This window comes from Pelodiscus sinensis, chromosome 5, assembly GCF_049634645.1.
Source record: "Pelodiscus sinensis isolate JC-2024 chromosome 5, ASM4963464v1, whole genome shotgun sequence".
Lineage (NCBI taxonomy): Eukaryota > Metazoa > Chordata > Testudines > Trionychidae > Pelodiscus > Pelodiscus sinensis.
The window spans coordinates 27,448,143-27,466,689 of NC_134715.1; the positions used below are offsets into that span (position 1 = coordinate 27,448,143).

An 18,547-nucleotide genomic window follows, 5' to 3' on the forward strand; every position below is an offset into this window, starting at 1 on the left:
ATGTGTCCGACAATTTTGTTCTTCACTATAGGTTCAGCTCTTTTGCTTGGTGCTGACGTTAGACTTACTGGTCTCTAATTGCCAAGATAATCTCTAGAGCCCTTTTAAAATATTGGCATCACATTAGCTATCTTCCAGTCATAAGGAACAGAAGCTGATTTACAAACCACTGTTGATCGTTCCACAATTTCACATTTGAGTTTTTTCAGAACTCTTGGGGGAATACTATCTGGTCCTGGTGACTTGTTACTTGTTATTAAGTTTATCAATTTGTTCTAAAGCTTCTGCTAATAATGACACCTCAATCTGGAACAATTTCTGAGATTTGTTGCCTAAAAAGAATAGCTCAAGTTTGGGAATCTCCCTAACAGCCTCAGCCGTGAAGACTGAAGCAAATAATTACTTTTGTTTCTCCGCAATTACCTTATAGTCTTTGAGTGCTCCTTTGGCATCTTGATCATCCAGAGGGCCCCACTGGTTGTTTAGCAGGCGTCCTATTTCTGATGTACTTAAAAACATTTTGCTAATGTTTTTTGAGATTTTTGACTAGCTGTTTTTCAAACTCCTTTTTGGCTTTTCTTATTATATTTTTACACTTAATTTGACAGAGTTTATGTTCCTTTCTATTTTCCTCAATAGGATTTAACTTCCTCTTTTTAAATGATGCCTTTTTATATCTCACTGCTTCTTTTACTTGGTTGTTAAGCCAAGGTGGCACTTTTTTTGATTTTCTTACTGTGGTTTTTTAATTTGGAATATACAATTAAGTTGGGCCTCTATTATGGTGCCTTTGAAAAGTTTCCATGCAGTTTGCAGGGATTTTACTTTTGTTGCTGTGCCTTTTAATTTCTGTTCAACTAACCTCCTTATTTTTGTGTAGTTTCCTTTTCTGAAATTAAATGCTACAGTGTTGGGCTGTTGAGTTGTTTTTCCAACCACAGGGATTTTACATTATGGTTCCTGTCCAGTTATATTTACCTCTTGGCCCAGATCCTGTGCTCCACTGAGGACTAAATCAAGAATTGCATCTCTCCTTGTGGGTTCCAGAACTCCAGACTGCTATTGATCTGTCGTGAATCAGTTTGGAGAAGGAAATTTCAGCAGTGGGGTTGCAGTGATGCAAGTGTGCTATTAATTAATCAAATGACCGTAAGGCATTTGATACGGTCTCGCATGATATTCTTATTGATAAACTAGGCAAATATAACTTAGATAGGGCCACGATAAGGTGGGTGCATAATTGGCTGGATAACCGTAGTCAGAGAGTTGTTGTTAACGGTTCTAAATCCTGCTGGAAAGGGATAACAAGTGGAGTTCCTCAAGGGTCTGTTTTGGGACCCGTACTGTTCAATATCTTCATCAATGATGTAGATATTGGGATAGAGAGTACGCTTATTAAGTTTGCAGATGATACCAAACTGGGTGGGGTTGCAACTTCTTTGGAGGATAGGGACATAATTCAAAATGACCTTAGCAAGTTAGAGAAATGGTCAGAGGTAAACAGGATGAGGTTTAATAAGGAGAAATGCAAAGTGCTCCACTTAGGAAGGAACAATCAGTTCCATACATACAAGATGGGAAGCGACTGTCTAGGAAGGAGCATGGCGGAAAGGGATCTAGGGGTCATAGTGGACCACAAGTTGAATATGAGCCAACAGTGTGATGCTGTTGCAAAAAAAGCAAATATGATTCTAGGTTGTATCAACAGGTGTGTTGTAAGCAAAACTCGTGAAGTCATTCTGCCGCTCTACTCTGCACTAGTTAGGCCTCAGCTGGAGTACTGTGTCCAGTTCTGGGCGCCACATTTCAAGAAAGATGTGGAGAAATTGGAAAGGGTACAGAGAAGAGCGACAAGAATGATTAAAGGTTTAGAGAACATGACCTATGAAGCCAGGCTTCATGAACTGGGCTTGTTTAGTTTGGAAAAAAGAAGATTAAGGGGGGACATGATAGCGGTTTTCAAATATCTAAAAGGGTGTCACAAGGAGGAAGGAGAAAATTTGTTCCTCTTGGTTTCTGAGGACAGGACAAGGAGTAATGGGCTTAAAGTGCAGCAGGGGAGGTTTAGATTGGACATTAGGAAAAAATTCCTAACTGTCAGGGTGGTCAAATATTGGAATAAATTGCCAAGGGAGGTGGTGGAATCTCCCTCTCTGGAGATATTTAAGAACAGGTTAGATAGACATCTGTCAGGGATGGTGTAGACGGAGCTTGATCCTGCCTTGAGGGCGGGGGGCTGGACTCGATGACCTCTCGAGGTCCCTTCCAGTCCTATTATTCTATGATTCTATGATTCTATGATTAATTGTCTCCTGTTCTGAAGGACTGTTACTCTGGGCAATGTGAGGGAAATAATGAATGGCTTTATGGCAATAGGATTTCTTAACTGTGGTGGGGCAATAGATGGGGCACAGATCCCATTTTGACCCTAAACCACTTCATCAACAGAAAGGGCTACTTTTCTATGGTATTACGACCACTGATGAATCACCAGGGTTGTTTCACTGGAGGTCAGGGAATGTGCGTGAAACACACATTTTCAGGAACACTGGCCTATACTGAAAGCTGCAAGCAAGGACTTCCTTTCCAACATGAATATGGTAATTGGGGGTGTGGAAATTCTAATTGTGATCCTGGGAGATGCAGCCTATGCCCTGCTCTCATGGCTCACAAGCCTTATGCTGGAAACCTTGACAGCAACAAGTAGCACTTCAGCAGGCACAGAATGACTGTTGAATGTGCTTTCGGCAGATTAAAGGGTTGCAGTGCTCCCTGTTTGGCATGCGAGATCTCAAGGAGGAAAATATCCCCTTGGTCATAGCAGCCTGCTGCTCTGCTTAATGTTTGTGGAAGTAAGGGAGAAAAGTTCATGCAGAGATGGAACCTTGAGGTGGATTGGCTGATGGCTCTGTTTGAGCAGCCAGATGCCAGGCTGTTAAAATGGAGGGCTATTTGAATCAGGGAGTACTTGAAGGAGCATTTTAACAGGAACACGTCTTTCTATAATGCATTGAGCCAGGCATTGCTTTCTTGTGCTGTACTATGATGCTTTTAATGATTACCGTGTAAGTGTACTCTGCAAATACTCTGATTGCTGTTGAAAATCATACACAGTGGCAACCATTGTGTGTGGAAGGCCAATAACATTTCATTCTTTCCCTAATTTCCTATTTGACAACTATACATCTGTTTGTTACTTGCAGGGGACAGTGAAGAACACTTCTTAATGAGGATTTCACAGCTGGATGTATTTCCAGCTGTCATTGTAATGCATGCCATTGAGGTGGAGTGCATAGGATACTGTTCTGAGCCAGGAACATGTGAGATGTGTTTGGGGAGGGCATGGAGTGGGCTGCAGGGGAAGGCAAACACAGATTTGTTCTTCTCTCAGTGCAGTGAGGGACAAAAGCACCTCCTCTGTTTGATACAACTAGTCACGGACTATCTGTTCCTGGCTATCCGTTCTCAGGGTTTTTTTCCCCCCCCCATTAGTAGTCTCTCTCCAAGCTCTCTGCTCACTATCGGCAGAATCAAATGATTGTGGTACCTCCTTGAACTTCCTTACTCCTCATCAGATGAAGCTGCTAAGCCAGTATGCATCAGGGGACTCTCAAGGCCATGTGTACAGAAACTAAAGAAATGGTAGGCAGAGGCACTATTGTGACTGCACTCACAGCCTTGATTCATAAAAGCTGCAGCTATCACTTCCCCTTGGCAAGCACACATCAAGGGAAGAGTCCTGACCATGGTGAGTTGGGCACAGGAGGGTGGGGGTAAGATCTAGAAAGAGTAGAGGAGTTTCAGAGGGGGATTATTACAAGTGCCTAGGGACACTACTCTGAATACTAGTACAGTTTTCCATAGGCAGGAGTGATAGAAGCTGACATCTTGCTTCTGATGGTACCTGCAGCTCCTACATGCATGCAGCTGCAGACCTGGTACATATACTGCTCACCTGTGTGCTGCTTTGTTGCCTGCAGATGTATTTGCTGATAGGAGTAGTGACATTTCCTTCTACAGGGGACGGAACAAGGCAACCCTCTGAAGGAATCTTCACAGAATATCTCCATGAAAGTTTCCTAGAGAGTTCTATAGCAGATTCCTGGGACATGCTGGTGTGCATCAGTGAATTTTTTTTTTCCTGCAAGGCTCCTGCAGAGGAATGAGAAGCAGATGTATACATTGCTACTGTTGGTTATTTCTATCCCTGTTCCCTCCTGAGGGATGGGGAGGAAATGTCTACCTCATTTCTCCCTGCAGTATCAAAGCATAACGAATACTTACTAGAGCTCCCCTCTCTTGCATCCGGTATGCCAGTGCTGGGATGGGCTAGATCTCTCCGGAGTTAAAAACAGACCCCAGCTATATCACTGCACTACCCTATCACCCCTTCCTCATTCTCCTAGAACTCTACTTCCTTATCCATCATTTCAGCCTTAAGGTTCACCCTATGGCCTCAGCGCGCCCCCCCCCATATATCCTTCTGGTGCTCTTGGTGTGGAGATGGCATGCAGCTTCTTGTAGAAGGTCTCTGATGATGCACCACACTGACCTCCCTTTCTTTCTGGTGTGCCTGCTGCCACTCCTTTCTTGACACAGCACTGCTACATGTCCCCCTTGGGGCCCCTTGAGCTCCATCCCACAAGCAATCTGCCACATAGTCTATAAGGTGCCACAGGAATCCTTGTCGCTCCACCCATAGTTACTTTGATATTAACAGGTGTATTGGAGCAAAAGCTTTCGTGGGCAAAGACCGACTTCGTCAGATGCATGTATCTGATAAAGTGGGTCTTTGCCCACGAAAGCTTATGCTCCAATACACCTGTTAGTCTATAAGGTGCCACAGGACTCCTTGTCGCTTTTGCAGATCCAGACTAACACGGCTTACCCCTCTGATACTGTGGGTGGAGTGGAGCAGAGCTGCTATAGCACAGCCTCCTCTCCTCACAGATCCACCACCTCCAGAGTACTCCAGGAAGAAATGTATTTCCTGCAGGGAGTCACCATGATAAGGTGTGATGTGAGCTGTCTACATGCAGCAAACAGGAAGGGGCATTTAAAAAAATTCCCGGGGCTTTAAAAGGGGAAGGGGCACACATTGTGAACCTGGCTACAGGGCAGAGATGTTCAAAATGGGGCCCAGAGCAGGCACGATTGTCATAGTGGAAAAGCTTCCGTAGGCCAAATAGGGTGATATAAGCAATGCAGTGTCTATACAAACACTGTGTCACAGATAAACGACTCTTCTCCAGGTGGTTTTATTATGTTGGCATAGCAGGAGAGTTAAATCAGTAAGAGGAACTTGGCAGTGAAAACTGTTTTGTCAACAGCTATGTAGTGTGGACATGGCCTAAAAAAAGCTAAGCTGGTGGAATAGGATGAGTTTGTATGCTAATTCAGGATGTAGGCACCCTATCAGTGTAGGATATCCATCAGTTTGTGGTCCTTTTGCTGGCAATACTAAACAACATTGTTGAAGTAAAAGAAACACTGCTAAATTATAAAATGTAACCATACTTCTCCCTGTAAAAAGGCATTCTTCCAGTGATTGCTCATGTGCATTCCAATTAGGTGTGTGTGCACAATGTGCATGTGCCATCAGAAATTTTTCCCTCAGCAGTACCCTTAGGGCCAGCAGGGGAGCCCCCTGGACTGGTCCTGGTATACCGGCCCATATATACCCCTGCTGGCACCCTCACCCACTCAGTTCCTTCTTACCGCCGTAGCGGTTTTGGAACAACCTTCAGCTTGTTAGCGATAGTTGTCTTCACTATTATTCTTTTGTATTCTCTTCAGTTAGCTTTCAGCTAAGTACCTGTAATTAAGTTAAAGACTCTTTTGTTGTTTTTGTTGTTGCACCCCGCTGCGGTGCACCATGCGCCCGGGGCAGGGCATGCCTGGTCCACAAAGCATCAAGCCCTGCAGAAAGTGTCACAAGCCTATGCCCTGTGGCGACCCTCATTCATTGTGCTTAAAGTGTCTGGGAGAGGCTTATCTCGCAGAAGCCTGCAAAATCTGTAAGGGGTTTAAACCGCACACCAAATGCGTGAGAGAATCACGCCTCAAGATCCTCCTCATGGAAACGGCTCTCAGGCCAGTATCGGGGTCAGAGCCGGCACTGGGGCCCCAAAGCACACCGGCGTCGGTGCGGGATACCGTGGTGCACCGTGCCTCACCAGCACCGCAGAGACCCCAGTACTGGTCTCAGTTTCTGGCACCTCAGAAAAAGAGGAGGCTCAACAGGGGATGGTCCCCTTCTAGACACGTGCCTTCTAGCGGGGTATGTGGTGCCGATGAGTCCGGAGCCCAGGCATTCCAGGTCGGGTGGACCTTCCTCCCAGCATAGGGAGCCTAGCCCCTTGGAGGACTTCCCTGAACCCTCCCCGCCGGAGGCTTTAGAGGCAGCGAGAGTGCTGATCGAATCTTCTCCCTCACCTCCCCCTACTCCAATCCCCTCCAGGGGACACAGGATGGTGCGGCACCAGCCTCCTTCCAGGCCATCCAAGGCCCTGGCTCCAGAGGTCAGAGACCACCGCCCACCCCTCCCGGCACTGCATGTGGCACTGGCCAGTGATGCACCTCTGCCCATGGTGCCACCCCAGGATGCGGCACCGGATGCACCGTGGCATCATAGACTGGCACCACCACCGGGACAGACCACCTCGGCACCTACCTCCACGCTGGATGTCCGTGCCGCTGCCTCCGCCTCGGCACTGTGGAAAGCTGGAATCTGTGGCCAAGCACGCAGCTGCTCTATTCGCGCCCACGTGGGCTCCTCCTTGGTCCGCCTCAAAGTACTCGTCCGACTCTGAGGTGGAGTCCATCTTGTCTTCTAGGGGCTCCCAGTCCCGCTCGTGGCGCTGCTCCTGTTTATGGCACCACTTCCGGCACCGTAGTCCACCTTGTCCATACCAGCAGCAGTGGATGCAGCCAGTCCCGGTGCTGGTACTCCAACAGTTGTGGTCCCCACAGCCTCCGAGCCAGTGGCCTTTCTGGACACCCTGGGCATACCACCAGGCCCAGGGAGACGTTCCATCCAGGTCAGCCTCTCTCTCTCTCCCAGACTGCAGGCCCCTCCTTCACTGACTCCCTTGGTCAGATCTCCAACCTCTGGCCAGTTGTTGCCCCCTGGCCAACCCTCTCCTGTTCCTTCGGGGAGCACGGCTCTGGTGATCCAACCTCCCCCATCCTTGTCTGCTGGCACCTCACAAAATCTTGTACATATGGGGGCCACTGTAGGAGAAGCCCAGAATGGGTCATTGTCCTCTTCCCCGATGAGGCTTTAGGCAACCTAGTCCATCCATGACCTCTATGGATGCCAGGGCTCACCAGGACCTCCTCCGCCATCTAGCCCAATGTTTGGGAGTTCAGGTGGATAAGGTGTCCGATGACTTGGACCCCAGAGTTGATATCCTCCATGCGGGTGGCCCTCCCTATCAATAAGACATGGCCAAAATTTCTAAAGCCTTGTGGCAGATCCCCGCATCCATCCCCCCAACTAATAAGTGGGCCGAAAGGAGGTACTTTGTCTCTCAAGAAGGCAACGAGCGTCTTTTTTCCCACCCTCCCCTGGGCTCCCTGGTGGTACAAGCTGTGAACCAGAGGGAGAGGCAGGGTCAGCCCGCCACAACTCCTAGGAACAGGGAAGCCAAAAAGACTAACATGTTAGGCAGAAAGGTCTATGTGTCTGGTGGTAGAAATGTAGCCGTGTTAGTCTGATGCAGCTGAAACAAAAAACAGGACTGTGTAGCACGTTAAAGACTAACGAGATGGTTTAATAGGTGATTAAACCATCTTGTTAGTCTTTAAAGTGCTACACAGTCCTGTTTTATGTGTCTGGTGGTATCCAGTACCGTATTGCCAATCAACAGGTCCTCTTGTTTCGGTATGCTTTCAACACGTGGGCCTCGATGGACAAGTTTACGGATCTGCTCCCAAGGGACTCCCCTGCAGAGTTCAGGGCTCTCCATGAGGAGGGGGAGAGCGATTTCCAGGGCAGTTCTCTATGTGGCTTTCGACGTGGTGGATGCCACTGCCCGAGTGATGGCTTCCAGAGCAGGAGTGGTAATAGCAGGAACAACAGGCGATGACCCCACCTGGCCCCAGATCACAACTAGGGGCTCCCTAACAAACCCTTCGGCCCATGTCAGGGCTTTTGACGGGAACTTCAAGGGCACCTTACCAGTTTCCCCATTACTCTTCTAGGACCGTTTTATCCCACTACATCCAAGCCTAGCGGTCTGTTATTTCGGACCGATGGGTGTTGGAGATGGTGGAAAGAGGTTATGTAATCCCTTTCAACTCATCCTCCTCCTTCCCAACACCCTACCCTGTCCGTTTTCAGGGACCCTCTCATGAGCCTCTCTTTCAAGAGGAGGCCCAACATCTTCTTACAATAGGGGCGGTAGAGCGTGTTCCTTCCCTCCCCCCGAGTTTCGGGAGAGGGGGTTCTATTCCTGTTACTTTCTGGTCCCAAAGGCCAAAGGGGGCCTCTGTCCCATCCTGGACCTCAGAGCCTTCAATTCCTTTATCGCCAAAGCAAAATTCAAAATGGTGCTTCTGGCGTCTATAATTCCCTCGTTAGCCCCCGAAGACTGGTACGCTGCCCTCCACTTGAAAGATGCTGTCTTCCACATTTCAATCACTCCTCACCACTGCAGGTTTCTCCGATTTACTGTGGGCCCAGACCACTACCAATTCACGGCCCTCCCTTTTGGTATTTCCATGGCCCCTCGAGTCTTAACCAAATGCATGGTGGTGGTGGCTACCACGCTCAGGAAAAGGGACGTCCAGGTGTTCCCTTACCTAGATGACTAGCTCCTGAGGGGGAACTCAGAGTCTCAGGTGAAAGACTACATCGCCATAGTCTGCACACTCTTCGACAACTTAGGCCTCCTGCTAAATCTGGACAAATGAACCCTAACTCCTACCCCAATAATAGAATTTGTGGGTGCCACCCTGCACTCTCTGTCAGCGAGGGCCTCTCTACTGAACTCTCGGTTCCTCACAACAGAGACGGCAGTCATGGCGCTCCAGAATTTTCCAGTGACCACCACCCAGACCTGCATGCGTCTCCTGGGCCTCACAGCCGCCTGCATTTTATGTAGTGCAGCACGCCAGACTGCGCATGCGCCTGTTACAGACGTGGTTGTTGCGAGTCCACAACCCGTCCGCTCACTCATGGGACAGTGTGCTGATGGTTCCCACCCCTGTCCTCCTTGTGCTGGACTAGTGGACCCACCAGGCAGACGTCTATGCAGGAGTCCCATTCTCCAGACCAGTGCCATCCATCCACCTGGTCACAGACACATTGGACACAGGCTGGTGAGCCCACTTAGGAGACCCACACGTGCAAGGTATGTGGTCTGTGGATGAGATCTCCCTGCATATCAACATCAGGGAGCTCCGGGCAGTCTGACTGGCATGTGCAGTTTTCCTTCCCCACCTCGGGGCAAGTCTGTCCTCATCCTGTCACACAACACGACAGCGGTGGCGTATGTAAACAGGCAGGGCAGGTCTCAGTCTCCTCGCCTGTTCATGGAAGCGATTCGCCTGTGGGACCTCTGCATCGGGCTGGATATCCACCCGGTAGCCTCATACCTCCTGGGTTCCCAAAACGTCCTGGCAGACAGGCTGAGCAGATCCTTTGCAGGACACGAATGGTCCCTGAGGTGGGATGTAGCTCAATCTGTCTTCCATGCATGGGGGTCTCCCCATTTAGACCTATTCGCCAAAGGACAGAACAAGAAGTGCCCACGGTTCTGCTCCCTCATGGTGCAGGGGCAGGGTTCCCTGGGAGATGCTCTCCTCCTCCCCTAGCCACAGGGGCCTGCTGTGTGCATTTCCACTAAATCACAGGGGTCCTCCTCAGAGTGCAGGAATTCAGGCCATCCCTGATTCTAATCGCCCTGGCATGGCCCAGGCAACACTGGTTTTCAACGCTCCTCAACCTGTCATGCGAGAGACTCATGACCCTCCCGCTGCTTCCGGACCTAATATCTCAGGACTTGGGCAGGCTCCGCCACACAGACCTGCACTTGCTGCACTTGACAGTGTGGAAGCTCCATGGTTGATGGTAGTGGAGCTTCAGTGCTCAGAACGGGTTCAGGAACTCCTGCTGGGTAGCAGGAAGCCCTCCAGTAGGACCATGTACCTTGCTAAGTGGAAGTGGTTCTGCATCAGCGCTTCCCAGAATGGGGTGCACCCAAGGCGGGCCACAATCCCCCATATCCTGGATTACCTGTTGGATCTCAAGCTCCAGGACCTCTCTTCCTCCTCCATCAAGGTTCACTTGGTGGCCATCTTGGCCTTCTACCCAGGGGAAGTGAGGAAAACCCTGTTTGCTAACCCAGTGGTCAACAGGTTTTTGAAAGGGTTGGACAGGCTCTACCCACAGGTCCACCGTCCCGTCCCTCAGTGGGACCTAAACGTGGTCCTTTCTGAATTTTTGGGACCCCCGTTAGCAACGTGTTCTCTCCTATACCTATCTTATAAGGTCTCTCTCCTGGTTGCACTCTCATCTGCCAGGTGAGTATCTGAACTCAGGGTGTTTACCTTGGATTCCCCTCTCCTTCCCCCCCCACACAGTGGTTTTTCAAAGACCAGGTTAGGCTCCGCCCCCATTCAGCTTTCCTGCCCAAGGTGGTGTCTTCTTTCCACATCTCCCAGGATATTTTCCTGCCCGTCTTTTACCCCAAGCCGCACGCATCTGGGAAAGAACAGGCTTTACACACTTTAGATGTGCGTAGGGTATTAGCCTTTTATTTAGACAGGGCAAAACCATTCAGGAAGTCACCACAACTTTGTGGCCATCGCTGAACTGGCAAGGGGCCAACTCATGTCCTCCCAGCAGATCTCGTCCTGGATAACCACTTGCATCAAGGAGTGCTATGCTCTGGCGGGGGATTCAGCCCCGCCCCTTAGAGCATACTCCACGAGAGCTATGGCAGCCTCCACTGCTTTCATGGTGCAGGTTCCCATCTTGGATATCTGCAGAGCTGCTACATGGTCCTCTGTCCATACCTTTGCCAATCACTATGCGCTAATGCATCAAGCTAGGGAAGATGCTGCCCCGCGTAGGGCAGTCCTCCACTCCTCTGTAGCTTCAACATCCGGCCCTCCTCCATAGGTTCTGCTTTGGAGTCACTTAATTGGAATGCACATGAGCAATCACTCAAAGAAAAAAAGAAAGGTTAGTTACCTCGTAACTGTGATTCTTCGAGATGTGTTGCTCATGTCCATTCCAAATCCCTGCCCACCGCCCTTTATCCGGAGTATGCCGGTAAGAAGGAACTGAGAGGGTGAGGGGGCCAGCAGGGGTATATAAGGGCCAGTATATCAGTGCCACTCCGAGGGCTCCTCTGCTGGCCCCGAGTGTACTGCTGAGGGAAAAACTTCTGACAGCAGATGCATGCTGTGCGTACACACCTAATTGGAATAGACATGAGCAACACATCTCGAAGAATCACAGTTATGAGGTAAGTAACTGTTCTTTTCTTTACAGTATGTATCCTAATGCCCACTGAACTGGGAGCCATCTGAAAGATTTTTATGACTGTAAGGGTAGAGCAATTTAAAAATCTTCTTCCTGTTGGTGTATGATAGGAAAAGAACCGTGTGGAAAGACTTGTCCCCAAGGTGGCAGTATCAGCCTGTTTCACAGGTACTGTAAAAGTATGCAGACTTCCTTTTTTCCAAAGATCCTCACTAAAATATCAAATGCACTAAAATTCAGGATAATCATTACAGGAAACTTGAAAGTGCTGCTGGAATAAAATAAACTTACAAGTAAATCTCACACACTTTCCCCCAGGAAAGGATTTTTAAATATCTTACACAAATTTAAAGAAAATAGATCACTTTAAGCTTTGAACAGCATGATGCAAAATAAATCTTTCTTTTAAAGGCAACAGTTGCAAAGTGTTAAGAGTCAGAGGGCTTCTTTAGCAACTGGATCTCATCCACTCCCATGCCATGCTAGAGATCGCTGGTCTGATCAGCTATTTAGTTGTCACAAGTCAAGCTTCAGAGCTAAGGTACCCAACAAGACTGTCATTCTCACAGCACAAATTTTAGAGAACTAGCCAAGCTGTTTACTGTGCATCGAAGATATATTTCTTGCAGGCTGTTCAGTACTGTTAGCTCTGCAGTCTGGTAAACTTTTATCATTACTACTATTGGAAAATTCCAAATAAAAGCTAGAATTTTCAAAAGCGATTGTGGTAAACTAGAAAGTATCTGTATTGTATTTTTAGTAACTTGTTGTATGCCTTTGAGTGAGCGATGGGTGCCATGGAGTTGCATCGAAAGGAGGTGTTTTAACAAAACCAGAAATAAAAGTAAAACAGTGGCCTGGATATCCAAACACTCAAGCTCAGCAACCATGTTTATAGCCAAGAAAAAGTGACTTCTTGGGCCCCAACCCATATGAAAAAGGTGTGTTACCAAGGCAGAGAAATCATGCTGCAAGTAGGACTTGTCTCTGGCTAGAACAGCAGCGAGGTACAGCTGGGTTGAGGTGAACTTATAAAAGCTGGCAAGGATTGAGTGATTAAAGTGTAAGGCCAATGCATATACTGTAAGATCTCGGGTATAATGGGCACTTTTTTCCTGATCTTTTTTTTGGGGGGGGGTCAAATTTGGGGTGCGCATTATACATAGCAGTTATTTTTTAAAGTTTTATTTTGGCAGTTTATTCAGAAGCCGATGAACTTGTAAGTAGTCCAGGACCTGGGAACTCTCCCTCTCCTCCGCACAGAAACTTTCCCACTGCAGCTGGGCGTGGGGTCCGCGGCTCCGCCAGGCTCTGGGACAAGGCAAGGAGCCGGCGTCGCTGCCAGGCTGCAGCACCCTGGCTTGCTGCCTTCCTGGTGCTCCTTCAGGCTGCGCCTGGGGGCCCCCACAGCAGGCACAAGCTCGGCGCGGTGTAGGGGCAGCTGTGGGGGGCAGGTTTTAAACTGCCGCCGGCTCCCCGGGCTGTGCACACCTTTCCTGGGCGAGCCTGCAGGTGGGAGCGGCGCGTCCTTCCCTCCTGCTCTCCTGCAGCCTGGTGCCGGCTCCGGGAAGTGGGTGAGGCTGGACTCAGTGCTGGTGGTGCCACCAGCTCCTCACCTTGTCCAGGAGCCTGGTGGTGCAGGAGAGCAGGAGCAAGGGATGCACCGCTCCCACCTGGAGGCTCGCCCGGGGAGCCAGCAGCTAAGTTTAAAACCTGCCCCCCGGCACCCCCGGACAGCTGCCCCTGTGCCGCACCTAGCTCATGCCTGCCACAGGGACCCCCAGGCGCAGCCTGAAGTAGCACCGGGCAGGCAGCAAGCCAGGGTACTGCAGCCTGGTGGCACAGCAAACTCCTTGCCTTGTCCGGGAGCCTGGCGGAGTGTCAGCCCCCCGCGCCCGGCTGCAGCTGGAAAGTTTCTGTGCAGAGGAGAGGGGGAGTTCCCCAGCCCGGGGGCTACTTACAGGTTCATTTCATAGGTGCGCATTATATATAGGAGTCTAGATTTTTCCACTGTGATAAGACTTCAAAGTCTGGGTGCACATTATACATCGGTGCGCGTTATACTTGAGATTTTATGGTAGGCTCATTGTTGATTTTACCCTTTAATCTGTGCTTTGTACATGATAGGGGAAGAGGAGAGGATAAATAAATAATGCTTAGATTTGAAGAAGCTGTTTTTGAGTTTTGTGTTTTCCACAATTAGGAAACAGAAGGCTGCAGCCAAGTGATCCAGAATCGGTGTGGCTAGTCCAGATGGTTCCACCCAGCATGAGGTGCAGGGAGCTAGGCCTGACACTTACATGTTATTCTTTAGGAGCAGAAGGAGTGAACAGCATAGTTACCCTTACTTGTGACCAAGCCTAAGGAAGTTAAGCCCAAATCCCATTGACGAAATCAGTGGAGATTGTGTGCCTGACCCCTTTTAGGCTTCTTTTGAAAATCCCAAGCAAAACAAATAAAATCACGTCTGAAGGTAGAAACTGGAATTTGTATTTTTATATGTCCATAGATTAACTTATTGTATCTACCATACATCTTAGTCATGTTATCAGCCATTTTGTTGTTTTCCTTTCACCTCGGGATGTAAAGGGTTTCCCAGTAAGCATTTCCTTACTGACGTGCGTGGCCTGGCCTAAGCAGCCTTCACCAGCAGCGTGCTGCTCCAGCTTGGATGGGTCCACCATGCTGTGACTCTGGTGGGAGGCACTCCAGCCTGTCTGGGCCTTTCGTGCTACAGCGGGCCAGTTAACTGGATAAACATATTGTTTAAGTGGTTAACATTTTAAATGGGATTTTACATCCGTAGTTGCATCTGATGGGTTTGCAAGTAACTTAAGCGTGCAATGGAATTTTTTAAATAGACTAGATGTTCCATGTTTTTTTGTAACCTACTGTCTCTGCAGATGGGAGGTGTCTCCCACTACTCTTTTACTTCCAGCTCCCACGCATTCCCATCCTTTACAACTCCATTCCATATATATACTCTCATTATCCTAAGATAATGCCACAATAAATAATTTAAGATGTGAATTGGTGAACTCTCACTTATGGGAAACCAAGTGAGGCCACTTGATGGATTGCCACACACAGCTGTAGGTTCCCACCCTTCCCTGAAATCATGAGAAACCCAGGGAGCTGTACAGTGTCCTATATAAATAGAGTGGAGTCCAAGTCCTCAATCTAGAAAGAATTATAGATTCAATTTTGTTGCACAATGAGAAATGTGTATTCTCTGAGAAGATCCAGGCAAGTCTCAGTTGACTAAGGGATAAAAAAGTCTGTTGCTACTCCCCGTTTCAGAGTACCATATTATAATTGCATTTTATACACAACCCTAGTTCTGTACTAATGTGAAAGGAGACAAACTAAATATACCAACCATACACTGCAGAAGAATTTTTTTTTCTTCTGCTAAGTCTAGTTACACCTGTCAACTGTAGGTGATGAATCCCCCATGGACTATGGAAGGGATTTATGATGGTGTGAATTATTGTGTGTGCATGTGAAAAAGTGCCTGTCTGGATGGTCTGTAATTGCACAGCATAGATTCTAGAGATGAAAAGGACATATTGATTCACTTGGCCCAACAGTTCCTAGCGTCTTTTTAAACAACCCCAAAAATCATCCTGTCACTCACAATATTCCACAATCCTTTGCAACTGAGGAAGGATTATGCTGTTGAGTTGGTGAGAGGGAGGATGGCTCCTGGAATTTACTTAGTCCTGGGAAAGTGCCACTTCAAAAACGAACTGCATGGCCTCTTGCAGCAGCAGTTCTCAATAGCTGGAGCTAGGTTCTAGGAAGGTGTGTAGACAGAAAAGGCAAGTTGAAGAGTGGCCTCAGGATTTGGATGGGGATGAAGCAATAGAAGGTGCGAGAGAGAGAGAAAAAACAAACAGCTGCTTCTCTTCTGTGTCTGTGCTGCGGTTGACTTGTGATTCCCAGCCTGGAATCCCTTGAGCAGACTATCCAGTAGTGTGTAAATTGTATGAATTGGAGCCACCCTCATTCACTTGCTATGTTACTTGTTCCCTTCAAATCTGCATCATACAAGAGGTGGCTGTATGTGGTTAGTGGAAAAGTTTGCTTGTGGAACCACCCTTTTGCCTGCACATCATATACAACCTGTGAGTTTGCTATTTGTAATGTGCTATGTGGATGTTGTAGAACAGGCAGTGCCTTGGGCTAGTTAGCCAAGTCCTAGCCCTCCGAAAACTGGGCCTGAGTTTGGGGGGGCTAATCTGAGCCCCTGCTCCTACCGCTGCTGTCCACACTGCTATTTTTAGTGTGTTAGCTTAAGCAGAGATTGTGTGTGTGTGTGTGTGTGTGTGACGGTCGGTCGGTGTGTGTGTGTCTGTCTGTCTGTCTCTGTCTCTGTCTGCTGAAAAATCACACCTCCAAGGAGCAGTATATACCTACAAATAGAGACCACCAGGCTTGACTTCATTCCCTGAAAAGGTGTGGGGGGAAGGGTTCCAGTCCAACAGGTAATCCTAATGTGGTTTAAGTCATGATCCACTGGTTGAGACCGGCTGATCTGAATTGGTCTCCCTGCTACTAAAATATTTCCCTACTATCATCGACCGAACGCCAGAATTATTCAGCACCCCATCCTCAGTATCCTTGGTGCAGTCCAGACCAGTCATTGCAGTATCCTTTCTTATTTAGTGATGTCAGTAGTAAATTCAATTTATTTTAACAGCCTTGCAAATCTCAGAGTAATGTGTGCTATGTTTTTAATGTGTAACAACACTATGGAGCGAGCAGCTCACATTTAAAGATATTGTTTCAAGTTGCCTGTGGACTCAAGTTACTCACAAACCAATTGCATTGGTTTACGTTTAGTTCACAGTTTGACAGCTTTCTTCAAGACTTTATAAACTAGACACTTAATTTTTTAAAATGAAAGTATAGATTCTGGAGAATGATTCAGTAAGTTGAAAAAGTGAGAACTGCAGTGATTCTTGCAACCATATAATTATACTTATTTGGCTCTAAATGCAACAGTTGCAAAATTCCTGCAGGGGTGCATTTTACACACACTTTCTAATATGCTCTTGTTGTTTTTATTTCTCTAGGTATGCCCAGTTCAGTCTTAAATGCCCTCCAAAACGGCTTCCACAACTTCTAACGCAAGCCAGTTCCACAGCCTGTCACTGTTTTTCCTGTAAGTTACTTGGTGGATTTTGAGGCAGGACACAGAGCAATTAAATCCTGTGCGCTCAGCAAGGAAGCTGCCGTATGCATTTCATTTGTCAAGTGTTTTATGACAAAACATAGGATATGAATTGTTATATGAATGTAAAATATTAGTACATTATACTTCTCTTCACTGAGACATGTAAAAGAATAAGGACTGCCACTTAATTTGGCTTTCTGCCAGATGTGAAAGTAAATGCCCAGTTGTGCATCTCCTGCATGAGCTGGCTGAGCTGCTGCAGGAAGCTGTTTGAAGAGCTAGCAGTGACCTGGGTTGTAATATGTCAGACTGCCTGTACTAACCTAAGTCGGATCCGCAGTTACGAACGGGGCTGCCCCAGAGTACACGGACTGCGGGACCTCGCGGTCCTGCCGCCCGTGTACTCTGGGGCTTTCTCTGCGTCTCCCTGGTCTGCAGACCAGGAAGACGCAGAGCAAAGCCGCGGAGGGGCTCGGGCAGCCCAGGGGTGCCTGGGCTGCCCGAGCCCCCCCTCCCCGCCCCCCGCGGCTTTGCAAAGCCGCGGGGAAGCCGGCAGCGGGACAGCCCAGACGCCCCGTGGCTGTCCCGCTGCCGGCGTCCTCAGAGGCTTTGCTCCCTGTCTCCCTGGTCTGCTGGTCTCCAGCAGACCAGGGAGACTGGGAGCAAAGCCACGGAGGACCCAGGCAGCGGGACCGCGGTGCGTCTCGGTCCGCCGCCCGTGTCTTCCTGGTCTGCTGGGGTGGGGGGGGGGGGGGGCGCAGCTAGTACGCCCCCCCCCCCCCCAGCAGACTAGGCTTTTCTCCAGATGCCTGTGGCAGAGCAGCTGGGGTGCTGCCGGTTGGTCCCGCAGCGCCGCTCTGGGCGCTACTGGTCCAACCCAGCAGCACCCCAGCTGCTCTGGTCCTGATTCAGCCGCTGCTGGTCAGTTTCAGCAGCGGCTGAATCAGGACGCCTGGGGCAGAGCAGATGGGGTGCTGCTGGATTGGTCCAGTAGTGCCGAGGAGCGGCGCTACTGGAGCAACCCAGCAGCACCCCAGCTGCTCTGCCCCAGACGTCCTGATTTAGCCGCTGTTGAAACTGACCAGCGCTGTCTACAGGAAGCCCGAGGCAGAGTTGCTCTGCCCCGGGCTTCCTGGAATCAGCTGCTGATCAGTTTCAGCAGCAGCTGACTTGGGGACGCTTGGGGTTCTTAAGTTGATTCTGTATGTAAGTCAGAACTGGCGGTCAGTTTCAGCAGTGGCTGAATCTGGACGCCAGTTCCGACTTACATACAGATTCAACTTAAGAACAAACCTACAGTCCCTATCTTGTACGTAACCCGGGGACTGCCTGTACCTGTTTAAAAAAAAATGTTATTTTCACTGCTGCTCTCGCCTGCAAAATACCCACTAATTTTTTTTCTACTTAAGAACTTCATTAACATAAATTTCATTCATTAGATTTAGCTAATGCCAAGTAGGTTAAATGGTATTTAACCAGATTTTAATCAGATCTGAAATTTTAAGCTCTAGTCTTTTTAAAGAAAAGCTGCCAACTCAAGATTAAGGGCTATATTTTTCATAGAGGAGAATACCCAGTAGTATGTAAATTGGAGCTACCATCATCGTTTTATGTTCCTCGGGCCACATCTATACTTACCCATGGATCGTCGCTCCAAAGGTTGATCGTCTGATGTTCTATTTAGTGGGTCTAGTAAGGACCTGCTAAATCAAACATGGAGATTACTCCTGTTAGTGTAGGTGCTCCTCCTCCTCACAAGGAGTAAAGGAAGTCCATGGGAGCATTTCTTTTGTCGACCTCCTGCTGTGGGAACAGCACCAAAATTCGATTCAAGGTACGTTAATTCCTGCTTCACAATTAACATGGCTGAAGTT

General features: G+C 48.5%; 1 long non-coding RNA gene across 1 annotated transcript in view; it reads left to right on the forward strand.

Annotated features, from left to right (window-relative positions):
- Nucleotides 1–18,547, forward strand: part of LOC142829558 (uncharacterized) — an 82,254-nt gene that overhangs the window by 21,427 nt on the left and 42,280 nt on the right. The window contains exon 3 of the long non-coding RNA XR_012904062.1: nt 16,573–16,661. This is a non-coding gene — a long non-coding RNA (uncharacterized LOC142829558). The remainder of the gene's footprint in view (nt 1–16,572; nt 16,662–18,547) is intronic.